We start from the raw sequence: 17192 nt of genomic DNA, 5'->3' as shown, positions 1-17192 counted from the left end.
CCATTGTGAAAGATCTCCTCAGCTTTCTTGGAACAATCCCCGCTGTTCACCCCACATTGGCCTTTGTGATGCTGCGCATCCTGGAGAAGGCAATAGTTAAAAGTACAATAGATGTGCCAATCTTAAAAGTGACTGGTTTCAGAGTAGCAGCCATGGTTGTCTGTATTCGCAAAAAGAAAAAAGGAGGACTTGTGGCACCTTAGAGACTAACAAATTTATTTGAGCATAAGCTTTCATGAGCTATAGCTCACTTCATCTGATGCATTCAGTGGAAAATACAGTGGGGAGATTTATATACATAGAGAACATGAAACAATGGGTGTCTGAGGAACAGTGGGGGGAAATACTATTATCATTATAATTATTATAGAAAAACTATTTCCCCATGTTTATTCCACCCCCCACTGTTCCTCAGACATTCTTGTCAACTGCTGGAAATGGTCCACCTTGATTATCACTACAAAAGGTTCCTCCCTCCGCCCCCGCTCTCCTGCTGGTAATAGCTCACCTTAAGTGATCACTCTCCTTATAGTGTGTATGGTAAAACCCATTGTTTCATGTTCTCTGTGTATATAAATCTCCCCACTGTATTTTCCACTGAATGCATCCGATGAAGTGAGCTGTAGCTCACGAAAGCTTATGCTCAAATAAATTTGTTAGTCTCTAAGGTGCCACAAGTACTCCTTTTCTTTTTTAAAAGTGATTGACTCCAAGGAACCAGGACCTTGATTACATCTAGGTAGCCTCACTAAACAATAATAACTGTGCTTAGCATGGGCTTCAGTGTGGTTGCACAGGAATAATTGGGATCAGAACTTGCTCCAAGATATTTTAAATGTTTAACTTACTTTGCTCCTCCTCATTGCCAGGGGTCACTTTGCAGGCAGTCTGCCCCTGTTAGCCCTCTCTTGCAGGACTTTTAAGAACAGTACACACAGGATTTCATGTGGATAGGAACACTCCCTGTCTGGGGCTGATTTAAAAATAAAAAATAAAGTCTCCCTTCACTACAGTTTATACTTAACACTGGTGTCTCCTCTCACCGCCACAGCTCTTCTTTTGTCCCATCTATCCAGTTGGAGCTTAGCCTTCTGCCACTCACCCAATTTCTACATCCAAACTCCATCCAGGTTTCCGCACAGGCCCTTCCCACTTCCCTGCAGAGTCCTTCACTCTACACTTTCCTGCCCTGCCCAGTGCTCTTCATAGGGCAATCAGCCTGACCTCTCCTAGGTCTGACCCATTTTGTATTAGGGCTAGCTAGCCCCAGCCCTCCAGGCCTTAAGGGGCAAACCAGTCCCCTATCTCACTTATTTCTACTCACACCCAATCTAAAAGTGCCAGAGGTAGGAGTGCTTCCTTCTCTGGCCAAGGTAAGAGTAACTCTGCCCTCTTCTCTTCCCCAGGGATAGTCTGTGTTGCCTGCACAGCATTCTCATTTCAGAGCCTGAATTCACATCCTCCTCCATATGGTAGCATGCTGTGTTGCCACTAGACTGGCCTGTGTTATAACTAACAAATTGCCTTTATTTTCTCAGTAGGGAATGAAGTAAATTATTTAGATTTTTCTTTTTCCATGATCCTTTTGGTAATTTAAAAATAATTTCCTTTGGAATGTGTTTTTTTTTCGTAAACAATCAATTTTGAATTAACACTTAGTGCGTAATTTTGTGCTGATACATTTGGATGTAGCACACCGTTTTTTTAACTAACTCGCATGTTATTTACTTTTAAAAAATGTCTTGTTTGTTGTTTAACAGGTTCTGTCATAAAATGCTCTGCTGTTTTTCTAATGTTGTGTAATGCATTTATTTTTGGTCTCATAGGACTGTTGGATTGTTGTACCATAAGCAGAGATAGGACTGAGAGGCAGCGTGGTCTAGTAGAGCAGTAGTTCCCAAACTTGTTCCGCTGCTTGTGGAGGGAAAGCCCCTGGCGGGCCGGGGCGGTTTGTTTACCTGCCGCGTCCGCAGGTTCGGCCGATCGCGGTTCCCAGTGGCCACGGTTTGCTGCAGATGCGGCAGGTAAACAAACCGGCCCGGCCCACCAGGGGCTTTCCCCGCACAAGCGGCAGAACAAGTTTGGGAACCACTGCTCTAGAGGATACATGACTGGAAGTCAGCAAATCTGGGTTCTGTTACCAACTCTTCCACTGACCTTCTGTGTGATCTAAGTCACTTCACCTCTCTTGTTTCCTTTCTTACCCTTTGTCTTATCCCCTTAGACTGTAAATGTTTGGGGTGCAGGCACTGTCTCTTAACATACGCAACATGCCTAGCTCAATGGGGTCCCAATCTGATGTGGGGCCTCTAGGCATTACTGTAATACAAATAATAGAATCTAAGGGTTGGAAGGGACCTCAGGAGGTCATCTAGTCCAACCCCCTGCTCAAAGCAGGACCAATCCCCAATTTTTGCCCCAGATCCCTAAATGGCCCCCTCAAGGATTGAGCTCACAACCCTGGGTTTAGCAGGCCAATGCTCAAACCACTGAGCTATTCCTCCCCCGCAAATGACTAATAAGAGGTGCCAAATCCACATGTGGCTGTGAACTTCTCTAATCCTAGGACTGGAAGGGACCTCAAGAGGTCATCTAGTCCAGCCCCTGCACTCATGGCAGGACTAAGTATTATCTAGACCATTCCTGGCAGGTGTTTGTCCAACATGCTCTTAAAAATCCCCAATGATGAAGATTCCACAACCTCCCTAGGCAATTTATTCCAGTGCTTAACCACCCTGACAGGAAGTTTTTCCTAATGTCCAACCTAAACCTCCCTTGCTGCAATTTAAGCCCATTGCTTCTTTCCCTATCCTCAGAGGTTAAGAAGAACAATTTTTCTCCCTCCTCCTTGAAACAATCTTTTATGTACTTAATGTTTCGGGTGCTTGGCTCAGTGGGTTAGTGGTAAACCCATCTCTTTTTCATAAAATAAAAGAGTAAATCACCTCAGCATACTCAATCTATTTGGTATGAAATACAGGAAATGTACTATATTAGGGGCTGATCCTGCACCTTCTTATTGCTGCAAGTCATCTGACTCATATTCATAGTTCCAGTGGATTGGCTTGGACTAGTCACTTGAGGAAGAATGACTTGAAGTAAGAGTCTGCAGGATTTGGCCCTTACCTGTTGCTACTATAGATACTGGGGCACATTTTCAAAGGCACAGTTTTGTGAATGCACACACCCCAATGTACAGGTACAACTTGAGGATAGTGTATGCTCCAAATTGTACTTTTGAAAATCTAGCCCATTATGTGGGTTAATATCGTACGTTAAAAATATTCTGTACAACATAGGTTGTACTACTCATTTTTACACTTTTTTTTACAAATCCTCAAGAGCATATAAATCAGGGGTGGGCAAAGTTCTTGGCCCAAGGGCCACATCTGGGTATGGAAATTGTATGGCAGGCCATGAATGCTCACGAAATTGGGGGTTGGGCTGTGGGAGGGGGTGAGGGCTCTGGCTGGGGGTTTAGGCTCTAGGGTGGGGCCAGAAATGAGGGGTTCAGGGTGTGGGAGGGGGCTCCTGGCTGCGGGTTGAGGCGCAGGGGGTAGGAGTGGTGAGGGCTCCGGCTGGGGGTGTGGGGTCTGGGCTGGGGCTGGGGATGAGGCATTGGGGGTACAGGAGGTTGCTCCGGGCTGGGAGAGAGGAGTTCAGAGGGCAGGAGGGAGATCAAGGCGGGTGTAGGGGGGTTGGGGTGCAGGAGCGGGTCAGGAGTGCAGCTCAAGCAGCTCACAGAAGCAGCAGCATGTCCCCCCTTTGGCTCCTACCTGGAGGTGCAGCCAGGTGGCTCTGCATGCTGCCCTGTCCACAGGTGCCACCCCTGCAGCTCCTATTGGCCGCGATTCCTAGCCAATGTGAGATGTGGGGGCAGCGCTTGGGGCAGTGGCAGCGTGCGGAGCCCCCTGGCTGCCCCTATGTGTAGGAACCGGACGGGGGACATGCCACTGCTTCTGGGAGCCAGGCGGAGCGGGGCAAATCTCCAATTCCGCTCCCTGGCTGGAGCGGGGCAAGCCCCGGACCCCGCTTCCCGGCGGGAGCTCAAGGGCCAGATTAAAATGTCTGGAGGGCTGGATGCGGCCCCCGGGCCATAGTTTGCCCACCCCTGATATAAATTGTGATATCTTACAGAAAAAAAAACCCCTCACATTCACTGCCAATAATGCATTAGCTGATTCCTTGCTGGGCTATGCTGACTAGTTTCAGGGTTAGCAAGTTAATTTAAAAAGCGCTATTTGTTTACAATTCCTATATGCTTGTGCGGCTGCATTTCCATTCCATTTTGACTGACCGCACCTTATAACTTATGCTGCAGAGAAACAATTGTTTAAATTAATAATACCTCTCTAGAAAATTTCAGCTGATGAATGAAACTTTACGAATGACATAATGAATAAATAATTTAAAAAATGCAAACAGTCTGATTTTGTACAACTGAATTACAGAGACTGTCAATCTGTTTTGGTCACAATAAATACTTTCCCTAAAAGAACATAAATCCCATGCAGTATCAATACCCTGTATATGTGTATGTAGATACATATGCTGAATAGATCTATAGTATATGTAAGTATGTATCTCTATACAGTTATGCACTGCATAATATAATGCCTAAATCCCATTGTCTTTCAGTGGGAGTTGGATGCCTAATTCTCTAAAACTCATTTGCAAATCTCAGCCTAGGTACAAGATCAGAAGCAGAGGATTTTCCTTCACACACATTATGCATGTGCACCCACACACCCATTGTCTGGCTCCTTGGTAAACGCAGTCATATGATGTGGAATGAGTTCCTTTCATTCCTCTGTTTCCTCTGTCCCTCCTGAGTGCTGTGAGGGATCGATCCATCCTTCTTCTGTCCCTGTGGAGAAAGGGAGCATTTCTTGAGGGAAGGGAAATTCCCTATGACTCTATCTTGTGCTGGAAGGGGAGGAATTCTTCACGTCCCAATGGCCTCCACATCTTGGAGGGTATTTTGCCAGTCCCTGTTGGGAAGAGTGAAGAGGAACTGCTTGGTAGCCAATCCTATTTGAGATGGACAGAGCAGCCAATGTGCACGGAGGGAATCATACAAGCTGCTGGTGCTTGTGTTCCCTTCAGTTGTCTGGTCTGAATAATAGTGCCACAGGCCGCAATTTTAACCGTACTCCCTCCTCCCACCTTTGAAATGTTGGCAGATCAGAATGCACATGCTACATAACACCACTGTTTAGGACTAGAGCCAGATTAAGACATAGATAACATAGACCCATGCTTAAGGCTCCAGCTTCTGGCATCATTTGGTTACACTGGAATCCAAGCTTTCATTTTTGAAAGAAGCCTTCCCAGAAGCAAAGAAAAGCTTGAAAACATGACCCGAGTGTAACTATACAATGACATCTGCCTGAGTCTGCGGGCAGCCTGAAGAATAGTTGTGCAAGGGGTGAACTGCCCTGTGCATCTCAATGTGATGCTAATTCTACTACCCATTGCTGGGGGTAGCGGGGCGGGGGCAGGTGTTAGTATATAGGTTTGTTTGTTAACCTGGGATAGAATTTTGGGCTTGATTTTATGGTACTTTTATACTAATATGTGTAAACGAAGAACAAAATACATTGTGTATGTTGCTTCTAGTTAGCTAGGTTTGTTAGTACAATGGGAACAAATAAGAGCAGCTAAAGTGTTACATGAGCGCACACTTTAAGATTGCCTTAACCCCTATCTCAAGGCAAGGGTCAAGCAAGCAGTCCGAAAGGGCAAAGGGGAATTGGGGGGTGGGGGGAAGGTATAAAACACTAAAAGACCAAAGAAATGCCTTACCCCTCCCATGGGGTACAAAAGGGGTGGGACTGTAGGCATCCATTGCAGGTATATCTGGGCCTGCTAAGGAGGAGGAGATGTGCATGGGAATGGGGAACAGAGACACAGGCAAAGCTCTGCAGCAACAGAGCTGGGAATGGAACACTGGCAAACAGACTCTGCTGGCGTCTAGAGCTATGGATATGTTTGCTTGGAACTAACCCCAATAAACATCACATTGCCCGCATTTCAGACTTCTGGTCTTCTGCTTTCTGTCTGCATGACAAGAACCAGGGGAGGGGATGAAGGGAAAGCCCTCTGACAACAGGCTCTGCTGATTCCACCCTAGCAAAGGACTGTGTAGTCCGAGAAGAAGAGTGCAGCATGCCCAGTCCATATATCTGGCTGCTGGGTTCAGATGCCCTTACTATCACACCTGCCTCTCGGGGGGGGGGAGGGGCAGAGAGAATCCCTACTGCTGTGGAGGGAAGTGGGCACCTGCAGCCACTCCTGAAGGAAGAGGGAGCCCCATGTCACTGTCTCTGGGAAAGAAGGGAGCCCCCGACCACCACAGGTATGAAGGTGTGGGGGAGGCCATGTTGTGAGCCTGGGTTCCAGGTTGCCTTGATCTGGCCCTGTTTCAAGCAGGAAGTGAAGAAAACAGTATGTCTGACTGAAGCTGCTGCGGGATTTAGGTAGGTAGAATTTTCTTCTCCTGATTGAAATTTGGAAGACAAGACACCTGCACTAAAATCTCTGCTGTAAGTGAGATCACTGTGGTCTAAAAATGACAGTACATGATCCCTAGGACCTCTCTTCTGTCTCATGTGAAAGCCTGCACCCGCAGAGGCCCATTACCCTCCAACACAATAAAGGGGCATTGGTTTAGCACTGGCTCAGAGCAGTGCCATATCAGCAATCCTACTTCAACGCAGCTGAGCCTTTAGACTAAACCAGGACAGTAGCAGCCTGTATGTGTTTTCTGAACCTGATGCAGTGGAAGGATAAAACAAATATGGGACTTCAGAAATACATAGAACTAGAAGCTCATCTTCATTGTTCATCATAATAGAGGCCACTCACTCCATCAGGGCGTGAATGTGATTTAGTAATAGCCTCTTGCATTTTTGTCACAATAGCCATGACTCAACATTTGCTGTGCACCTGATCTTGTTCATTTGTCCCCACTTCATCATAAAATGTCTCACTTTTCTTACCCTGCAACTCAGTAGCAGCTGCCATGGTTCCCTCCTACAAGGAGAACCAAACATCACACAATAACTAATCTGTAAAGACAGATGATTTAGTCTTTTAAAAGACCTAAAATGCCACAGTTGTTTCCAGAATTATCTGATTTAGCTGCTTGAGACTTTATAGGACCAAAAATAACCCTCAACCTTTTTCTCCTTGGTTGGTTAAAGTGGAACAGTAAGAGACTAATGAATGAGACATACAGTAGAACTTCAGAGTTACAAACACCTCATAACTCTGAAATCTTCATAACTCTGAACACAACCTTATGTTTGTCCTTTCAGAAGTTTACAACTGAACATTGACTAAATACAGCTTTGAAACTTTACTATGCAGAAGAAAAATGCTGCTTTCTCTTTATTTTTTTAGTAGTCTACAGTTACCACAGTACTGTACTGTACTTGCTTTTTTGTTTTTTGTCTGCTGCTGCCTGATTGTGTACTTCCAGTTCCAAGTAAGCCATGTGGTTGACTGGTCAGTTTGTAACTCTGGTGTTCATAACTCTGAGGTTCTACTGTACATCGCCTGCAGGCATAATGGGCACATCTATTTCACAGCAGGAAAAAAAATACCCTGGAAAAATATTTGACTGGTCAAGTAGCATTGTGTTGACAGATACAGAACTATTGCTGCTTAACTAGTACTATTGTGGTATATGGCTCATGGACTACATACATTCAGTGCATAAGATCACTCAGTGTATTATAAACATCATCCCCAGCTGTGCTGGTGCACATAAAAGCCGTGTTCACAATGGACCCTGCACATCTAATTATTTGATGGCACTAGCTACGTGCACTTTGTTGATGGATGCTCCCTAGTACATTAAATTGTAGCTTTTATAGCAGATTCCGGAACGTTCTTTGGCCATTCAACTTAAAATATTCCCTTGTCTTTGCCTGGATGGTTGCAGTGCCCATAAGAGCTAAATTATAGCATGCACTGCTCAGGATGAGGAGCACCTTATGTGGTGGAGGGAGGCATCATGAGTGTGGAAGTCAGTACACCAGGAACATGATGATCTTATTAAGCAGCATGGCTGGCTACACTTGTAAGAAGGGTGGTGTATGCAGTTTCATTATCTACACTCATGAGAGAGAGCTACAGCACAGGTGCCGGTTCTAATTTACCCTAGGGGGTGCTCAATCCCCACTCAGCCCCAGGTCCCATCCCCACGCCACCACTTCTCCAAGGCCCCAACGCCACCCCACCTTTTCCCCACCTCTTTCCGCCCCCTTCCCCGAGCGTGCCCTGCCCCTGCTCCTCCCCCTCCCTCCCAGCACCTCCTGCATACCGAGGAACAGCTGTTCCACAATGTTCAAGAGGCGCTGGGAGGGAGGGGGAGGAGTTGATTGGTGGGGGGAGACGTCGGCAGGTGGGAGTGGAGGGGAGCTTGGCTGCTGGTGGGTGCTCCTATGAGCTATAGCTCTGCTCCCGTTTGGCTTAGACATACCCCTTCTGACCTATGCAGTGTTGTTGTAGCCATGTTGGTCCTGGAATTTTAGAGAGACAAGGTGGATGAGGTAGTATCTTTTATTGAACCAACTTGTCTCTCTCACCAACAGAAGCTGGTCCAATAAAAGATATTACCTCTCCCACTTTTTCCTTCCGACCTGGTTAACTCTGCAGCAGCATGGGAGTCCTCACTGAACTCCTCACTGCTAGAAGCCAAACTCAATCCTGCATGTGAGTGCCTGGGGAGTGGGGCTTCTTGTGTCTTCTCTTAAGTTCACTCATGCAAAGCCAGACAGAATTTGGCTCCTAATTTCCAAATCAAGGAACATCTTCACTTTACATTTTATTTTGTTTTGCGCAGAGAAAGCCACAGGTATTCAACCATGAATTCTCCCTTGCCTGCTGTCCAAGCCAGGCATGGGATATCTGTGAGGGCTCTCATCATCTTAACAGTGTAGCTGATGCATAACAGAACTTTCACTTACCTTAGTCTGGATTGTCTCCAGTATATTCCAGTACTTAGCTGCAACACTGCAGAAACCCAGAGGGTTGATCCAACTCAAATACTAAGAGCTATGGGTTCTCTTGAAACTGGGTGACTGGTCAACAAAATGGCAGATGAAATTCAATGTTGATAAATGCAAAGTAATGCACATTAGGAAACATAATACCAACTATACAAACAAAATGTTGGCGGGGGGGGGGGGTCTAAACTGGCTGTTACCACTCAAGAATGATCTTGGAGTCATTGTGGATAGTTCTCTGAAAACATCCACTCACTGTGCAGCGCAGTCAAAAAAGCGAACAGAATATTGGGACTCATTCAAAAAGGGATAGAAAATAAGTCAGAAAATATCATGTTGCCACAATATAAATTCATGGTACGCCCACACCTTGAATACTGCGTGCAGATGTGGTCGCCCCATCTCAAAAAATTATATTGGAATTGAAAAAGGTTCAGAAAAGGGCAACAAAAATTATTAGGGATATGGAACGGCTTCCATATGAGGAGAGATTAATAAGACTGGGACTTTTCAGCTTGGAAAAAAGACAACTAAGGGGGAATATGATAGAGGTCTATAAAATCATGACTGGTATGGAAAAAGTAAATAAGGAAGTATTATTTACTCCTTACAACACAAGAGCAAGGGATCATCAAATGAAATTAATAGGCAGCAAGTTTAAAACAAACAAAAGGAAGTACTTTTTCATACAACGCACAGTCAACATGTGGAACTCCTTGCTCTGGTTCAAAAAAGAGCTAGATAAGTTCATGGAGGATAGGTCTATCAATGGCTGTTAGCCAGGATGGACAGAGATGGTGTCCCTAGCCTCTGTTTGCCAGAATCTGGGAATGGGCAACAAGGGATGGATCACTTGATGATTAACTGTTCTGTTCATTCCCTCTGGGGCACCTGGCATTGGCCACTGTCGGAAGACAGGATAGTGGGCTAGATGGACCTTTGGTCTGACCCAGTCTGGCTGTTCTTATGTCCTTACGTTCATTCCTACCAAACACTAATATAAAAAGTGATATAACATCCCCGCACCAATGGCCACAAAATACTGCAGTGGCCCTATAGGAAACTGCAGTATTTCTGACTGCCACTGCAAAGCACTGTCAGATTTTGTTTTTAATAAAGGAAGCAGCTTGGTATCACACCTCTCAGCCTTATTTGGCTCAAGGTGTGAGAATCTAGGGGTGAAATCCTGAAATGGCAAAGCTCCCATTGACAGCAAACATCTGGGGTGAAATCATGATTCCATTGATCTGCAGTTAATTCTGCTTTGTGGTACTCTGCTGGTTGGACCCCTGCACTATCTTTTCTTGCCACAATGAAACCCTTTCCAGTTCTACATTTAATTGTGGAAGCTGGAAATATACCCTTTCCAAAAGACAGTTGTTCCTTTGGTTCATGCAGCAGTCGTCAGCATTAATTTCTAATACTAGTGGTGACTGAAGTGTTTTACAATAAATTGCTTGACAGTTGGTGAGCTGAGATCTTGGCCCTTACATGATCACATTCCTCTGCCACCATGGAAATCACAGCAGCTGTGGACATTTTCAACAATACATTTAATTGGAATTTTAAGCTTAAATCCCAACTTCAGTAATATTAATGTGTTTTGCATCAGTGGGTCATGCAGTGGAAAACCACCTTTACCAGAATTGAAGAGTGGAAAAAATTTGGCACTGCTGAAGATTACATTTCAGAATATATTAATATTTTCTATAAGGGCCCTATTCAGCAGACCTTATCTATGCAACTCTCACCAAATTGGGCCCTTGCTATTGCATTATAGGACTAGCTATCTAAACTGCCATGACCAGGATTAAACATGGTTCTGACAAAGACACGTCAGAATATGGTTTATTCTTGCCTGTGCTTAGAGGTATCTATAACTATGTTAGCCCATGTTTTAGCAGCAGTATGACAGCCTGTCAACAGACATCTCCAAAATGTTTCCACTTGTTTCCACGTTAGAGATGCATGTTGAGAGGCTGTCAGATACCGAAGATAAAACATGGTTCTCTAACAGGTTTAAACATGTAGCTAGATCCGCAGCTTGTGTAAAGCAGTGTAACTCCATTGACTTAAATGGAACTATGCTGATTTACATCATCTGAGGATCTGGCCCCAGGTTATTTATATAATGTAGACAGGGCTAAAAAGTTGTTTGGCATACAAATATTTCTAGATATTCCAACCTTGCAAACATTCCTTTTCTTCATTAGCTGAGTAGCAACTTCTTGGGGCATATGCTTATGTAAGACTCTTGCATACGTCCTTATGATATGTAAAGATAAAGTTACAAAACAGTCAGGCAACTGTTAAGATAAAATGTAGTGTTGTGGTTACGAAGACAAACAGAGAGCTGTCCTTTACAAGTACAAATTTCCCTTTTCATGCTGATATACTGAGATATTACAAGATTTCAGCATTAAATGCAAGAATTGTGTTTAATGCAACATTAAGATTGCAAATTTGAACACAGGACTTGTCAACTGTGTGGTTCACACAACACGGTTAATTTGGTCACGTTACATATACCGTATCTTCTGTTATACTTCTGTATATATTTAATAGTCTAGCCACTAATCAAAACTACTACTTATGTACAAGGTGGCAGAATAAGGGCCTAATCCTGCTGCAATTGAAGTCAGTGGCAAAAGTCCCAGCAACTTTAAGAAGAGCGGAATTGAGCTCTTAATACCAGAACATTAACTCTTGCCTTTCATGACTTTCTGGTATTCAGATGTACAACTCTGGGGCCAAACTGAGTATGTCTACACTGCAATTAAACACCTGTGACTCGGTTTTGGGTGGTGGGGCTGTACATTGCAGTGTAGACGTTCAGGCTTGGGCTGGAGCCTGGGCACAGGACCCTGCGAGAGGAGAGAATCCCAGAGCCTGGACTCCAGTCTGAACCTGAATGTCTAGACGGCATTTTTACAGCCAAGAAGCCTGAACCCCCGCAAGCCTGAGTCAGCTGACATAGGCCAGCTGCCGGTGTTTAATTGCACTGTAGACATACTCACTGTGGCTCTAAATTACTGGTAGGGTATGGGAATGAAGAGGGACCTGCACTACAGCAGGAGCCCCTTCTGGAAAAATCCTATCGAGTTTAGAATGAAATTCTATGTTTTCGGAGCATTGTATAGAATTTAATGAAACATTCAGTCCCTGTCACAGAGTTATCTAAGGTGGTTCAAAAAAATCGATAGAAAGGATTTCATTCTCTATTAAACTTTTATATAGCTCCTTTCACTCTAGTGTCTGAGCAGCTAAATACCCAGATAGATGATATAGGCTGAACAGAATAGAAAGTCTACGGTACCCTATTGATTCTAGCCCTGTTAAAGTCTACAGGACTTTTATACATGGGATCCCCAGAATTCTGGCTGACTCCGCCACAATTGCGTCACAGGCTCAGAGAAAATACACGCTGGAGTGGGAATCCCACCTTTGAAAGGGTGCAGCATGTGCCCCTGAAGAGCTGGTTCGGCATGGCCCTGCCCTCCCCACATTCCCTCTGGCCCCGCTGGGGAATATTTTACTAGTTGGTTGTATCTCGCTATAGTCCCTGTGCTGCATTTTAGTCCTAGCTCTCTAGGAATGCTGACCGTATTCAATTAACATTTTGATTTGCACAGTAGGAAGCGCTCTCTGACATGGCTGGATCCCTTTGCCTGTTGTACCGGATAACAATCTCAATCGGTATTTCACATTTCATTTTTTCCGGGAGATATTTTTGGCTAAAACCTGTTATAAAATATAGCCTCCTAATCCATTATCAATCATATGGCCAAACTTAATGCATCCCGCTACGTGGCAAGGTTGGTCTGTACTAGTGAAGAGCATTTAGCTGTAATAGAACTGTACTAAAGAAATCATGTTAAATGTCAGGAGGCAGAAGCTTCTCCTAGCAACTTTATTATCCTCTAGGACGGTTCTCCCCTTTGTCCTGATGTAGGTCTCTCATGTTTCCCAAAGCAGGGCAATGTTCCAACAAGCCTGGGAGCAATATGAATAATATGGGCAAAGAACACCTGTATGTTTTACCTTGTCAGGCTGACTTTGCAATGAAGACACAAAAATTAGATATGTAAATAAATTCTTATTGGCTGCTGTATGTTACATCACGCAGTTCTGTGCATCACAAAGGACTGCTGGGAATTCTTTGGAAAATGTTGTCAATAGTTAAATTTTGCAACTGGATGGCTTAGGAGTGATAATGAGACCTCTAAGTCATCACTTTGCATCCAGATCAGGTCAATAGTGATTGAAAGTTATAATCTGAAGGTTGTTTAGTAACCTGAGCAAAATGGGTTGGTGATGCAAGTCCAGTTCTTGGTGGACAGGTGTCCATATTGTTAAACCTAACAACTTGGTTGGCACCAATTCACATCCATGTTGGCAGTCTTGGTAGGGATGCCACAGGCTTCAATGGGCATGAAGTTTGAATTATGTTCTTACCCCTGAAGAGGTCTCTCCATGTTGGAGCGGGGGCAGAAGATACTGTTGCTACCTGGTATGTTCCTGTTTCATGGATAGGGTACTCCAGTCTCTAGGGTGGTCCATTGAATTTGTTTTGTGAACAATGTATTTATACCCACATGCAAAATGTTTGTGGTTTTTTAAACCTACAGATATAGGGTCTGATCCTCATTCAAATAGTCCCATTGACATGAATTAGCACTACTTGAGTGAGGAAGGGGTAATCCCGGGTAGGCATAACAATATTCAGATGTGCCTCAAGTGCAACATAACTTTATAATGTAGACCAGGCCTAAGTGAGGTTCCTCACTACACCATTCTGATTGACCATCCACCCAGAATGTCCCTCCTTGCCTCCCTGAGACCAGTTCCTGTGGCTTTACAACACTCTCAGTCTAGTGATTCCATCCCTTGTGACAAACAGTAGCTCCTGCACAGGGCCAAGCACTTTTTAGTCATGTGAATAAGAGTTGCAGATCAGGACTATAGGTACCAGCTAGTATAGTGCTGTGCGAATTAACAGCTGTTTTCTTATGCTTTTGCTCACGAAGCTAATGGTTTCAGTTGTTAATTTGAGGCAGTGTCAGATGTTGCCACTTCTATCATAAAGGATTATTTTCCCTGGAAAAACAATTCCATCTCCTGGGCAAAACCATGAATTTAGTGCAATTCACCTTAGGGGGGTGTTTAAGTTTTGCCCCATAGGAGTCTGGAGACAGGGTGAGAGTCAGGCAGTTCTGAGTTCTAACCTTGGCTCTGCCAAGGATTTTCAGTGTGGCCTGTGTAAATTGCTTCACATCTCTGCATCAGTTTTCTCATCAGTAAAATGGGTATGCAAATAGTTATTTACCCCACAGGGCTGTGGGAAGGCGTAATGAGTTTATAGAGCTCTGAACAGTGAAAATGCTATAGTATTTGTGGTCACACAGATCCTACTCTAATGGGCTCTTATATAAATGACAGTAAATAAATAAAATGAGTTTTCCACCTGTGTATAAAGGCATTTGTTTTATCACAGATTTGATCAGAGCCTGCAAGAACAGGATTTTGCATTGGCCTTGAATTGTCTTACAGCTTTGGTGTTATATGAAGAACTTAAGAACAAGCTCTTAATTTATTCAGCCCTGTGACTTATTAAATAAAAGCCAAATGTTTGATGGTAACATATAGGAGCACAATTAGTCATTGATTTTTTTTAAAAATCATAATTGGGTTAATTGGTTACCTGCTGTGATATGGGCTAGAGATTTTTTTCCCAATGTCTCAGAGATTTTAAACCTGCTTGCATGACAGTGAAATAGAATTAAAACAGCATGACAAGAATAAAAGACAATATTAGATCAAACATAAAACCTGATGTGCCCCTCAGGGTACAGCTATTTACATTCAGGAAGGTTTCCCTGGCTAGTGTCTCTTCGCAGTATTCAGACAGCACAGCTCTTTCTAGCAGCTTTCTGTACCTTTAGCCAGAGGAGTCCCCTTTCCACTCTGCTTGCTGCATTGCACCACTGATTTAGTGAAGACATCATCCTCATAAGGATGCTCTTCTAACTCACCTCTGAGATCTGCTTGCTTTTCTCCTCTGACAATTAGGTTTAAATGTGCTGAAGCAAAGTACTCATCCTCAACAGTTGTATGGCTTGTTAAGTGATAAATTGCTAAAATTATGTATGACCTCATTTGATAGATTTTCTAAAAAGGAATTTGCTAATGCAATCTCATCTTGATGTATAACACTTGCAATGAATTACACATACACAAACTGTTGTGCTGGCTGTCAAAATTGGGTATTTTTATTCTGCTAGAAATGCTATTTCTGGGCCAGCCCAGTGGCCTACTGGTAACATTCTGCATTGCCACATGAGACCCAAATTGCATTTCAGCTTGTAGCTTTGCCCTGGAGCCAGCGAGGGCTGAGAAGGATGCAGAGGCAGTGTGTCCTTTATGGCACTGATTGTTTCTGGAGGGTGTCTTTTCCTGTCCCCTCCAACCAGAAGGATAGTGACTCTGATATCTGGGCCTGAGGGTGGGGAGATCACTGGAGAAGCAAAGTACTCCCTGCCCTGTCCACATCCTCCCAAGGAAAAATATTATTTAGAGCAACCACCTGGCAATGTTCTGCATGACTCTAAGAGGATTTGACTCCCAGTCCTAGCTGCCTGGGTCAGAAGGTGGGGTTTGGTATACAGCATCCTCAGCCTCTGGGATGAGGGAGTGCCTTGTTTCCTGCAGCCATCTTCAATGGGAAGAAGTGAAACCTGCTTTAACAAAGAGGACAGTGCTGAAATCAAGGGAGGAAGGAGCTTCAAGAAAGAGTTTCCAGAAAATGCTGTTTCTCAATGTTAGTATACTACTCTCCTAGTACCTTCTTTTAAACATACCATATACACATCTGGATCAAATACTGGAGGCAACAAGGAACTTGGCTGCTTCCCGTATGTTCTTCAGGGATCAAGAAGGGACAGACTTCTCCTCTCCCCAGCCAGAGAGTTCCTCTGCAACCAACTATTTCATCCTGATGTGCAGGGAGTCTTTGGGATTGTGCTGCGTGGCATGCAGGAAGGCCTGTGTGTGTCCTGAGCAAAATACACATCTGTTCCCCTGCATTCCTGACCTCCCCCTCAATATAGGATGGGGGAGCATGGAGCAGAATTTGCCTCCCCTCAATGCACTGAATGTCTCAATCTAAACTGTAGATTCTCTAATCTTCATTTGTACTGAGTAAAAATCTGAATGCAGACTTCCCCATGATTAATAACTATCTCTTAAAAGTAGTAGAAACCCAAGTACATCATTGCACAAAAAAACCCTGAAACCAAATCTCACAAGGGAAACCTGCAGGTTGCCTTTATAAGATTACTCCTACAGAGAGGGACTGGAAGGACTCTGTGTATTATCAAAATGTATAAGCAAAGGGAATGCTTACAATAGACTGCAGTGGTGTTTAGAACACCCTAGGGCTGCACTGACTAACTTATCATACCAAATAAGTATTTCATGCTTATCCACTCTGGGTGAAACCCACTCTTCCTCAGTAAAGCCTGTGTAGTCAGGCTGGATGTGAGCAGAGAGAGTGCAGAGGGACTGGAGCAGTGAAATACCTTCCAGGTCAAGCTTCATGCACTGAGGTGCATTCCACAGCATATGAGCTGGAATAGCAATTGCAGCCCCTTCACACCAGTTGTGTGCAGTGTTGGGTTCAGTGCAAATACAGATCTATGGCTCCTTTCCTGGCCTTCTGTATCAGCTTGTGGCACAGCTCTTATCAGTAGTGTGTATGTGGGAGCAGTGGGGAAGGATCCTCTGCAGATATTTTCAATGCATATCTACAGCGCCTTGCACTCAGCCTCTGCACCACAGGTGAATTCCACCCTGGTCTGTTCAAACAGATGTGTTATTTATTCTAGTAAATGTTGCATTACAACATGGGCTAGTCCTGACAGAATGAGCCCACTTAAACACATGCTAACTATAGCATCTGAACACTTAGATTTCTGTGAAATTGTCAGAAGGAAAGTAAGTATTAATATAAACTCAGGATCCTTCCCATCCCTGAGTCTTTGCTTCCCTTTGGAAATGTACTAATAGGTTGCCAAAAGAGGGCAAATATTTCGATCTGAAAGCATAGGATCTGTAGAGTTTTTGAACTGTATGTGATGTGTTTTTCTGATTCCATTTTGGCTTTCAGCCTCATGGCATGTG

At 44.1% G+C, this 17192-nt stretch overlaps 1 long non-coding RNA gene across 1 annotated transcript in view; it reads right to left on the bottom strand.

The window, feature by feature from the left end:
- Positions 1-4496: 4496 nt before the first annotated feature.
- LOC140909572 (uncharacterized) overlaps positions 4497-17192 on the bottom strand; it is an 86683-nt gene continuing 73987 nt past the window's right edge. The window contains exon 3 of the long non-coding RNA XR_012158273.1: positions 4497-4867. This is a non-coding gene — a long non-coding RNA (uncharacterized lncRNA). The remainder of the gene's footprint in view (positions 4868-17192) is intronic.

This window comes from Lepidochelys kempii, chromosome 3, assembly GCF_965140265.1.
Source record: "Lepidochelys kempii isolate rLepKem1 chromosome 3, rLepKem1.hap2, whole genome shotgun sequence".
NCBI lineage: Eukaryota > Metazoa > Chordata > Testudines > Cheloniidae > Lepidochelys > Lepidochelys kempii.
The sequence above is the reverse complement of the archived record's forward strand: the minus strand, read 5'-3'. Positions and strand labels throughout refer to the sequence as shown.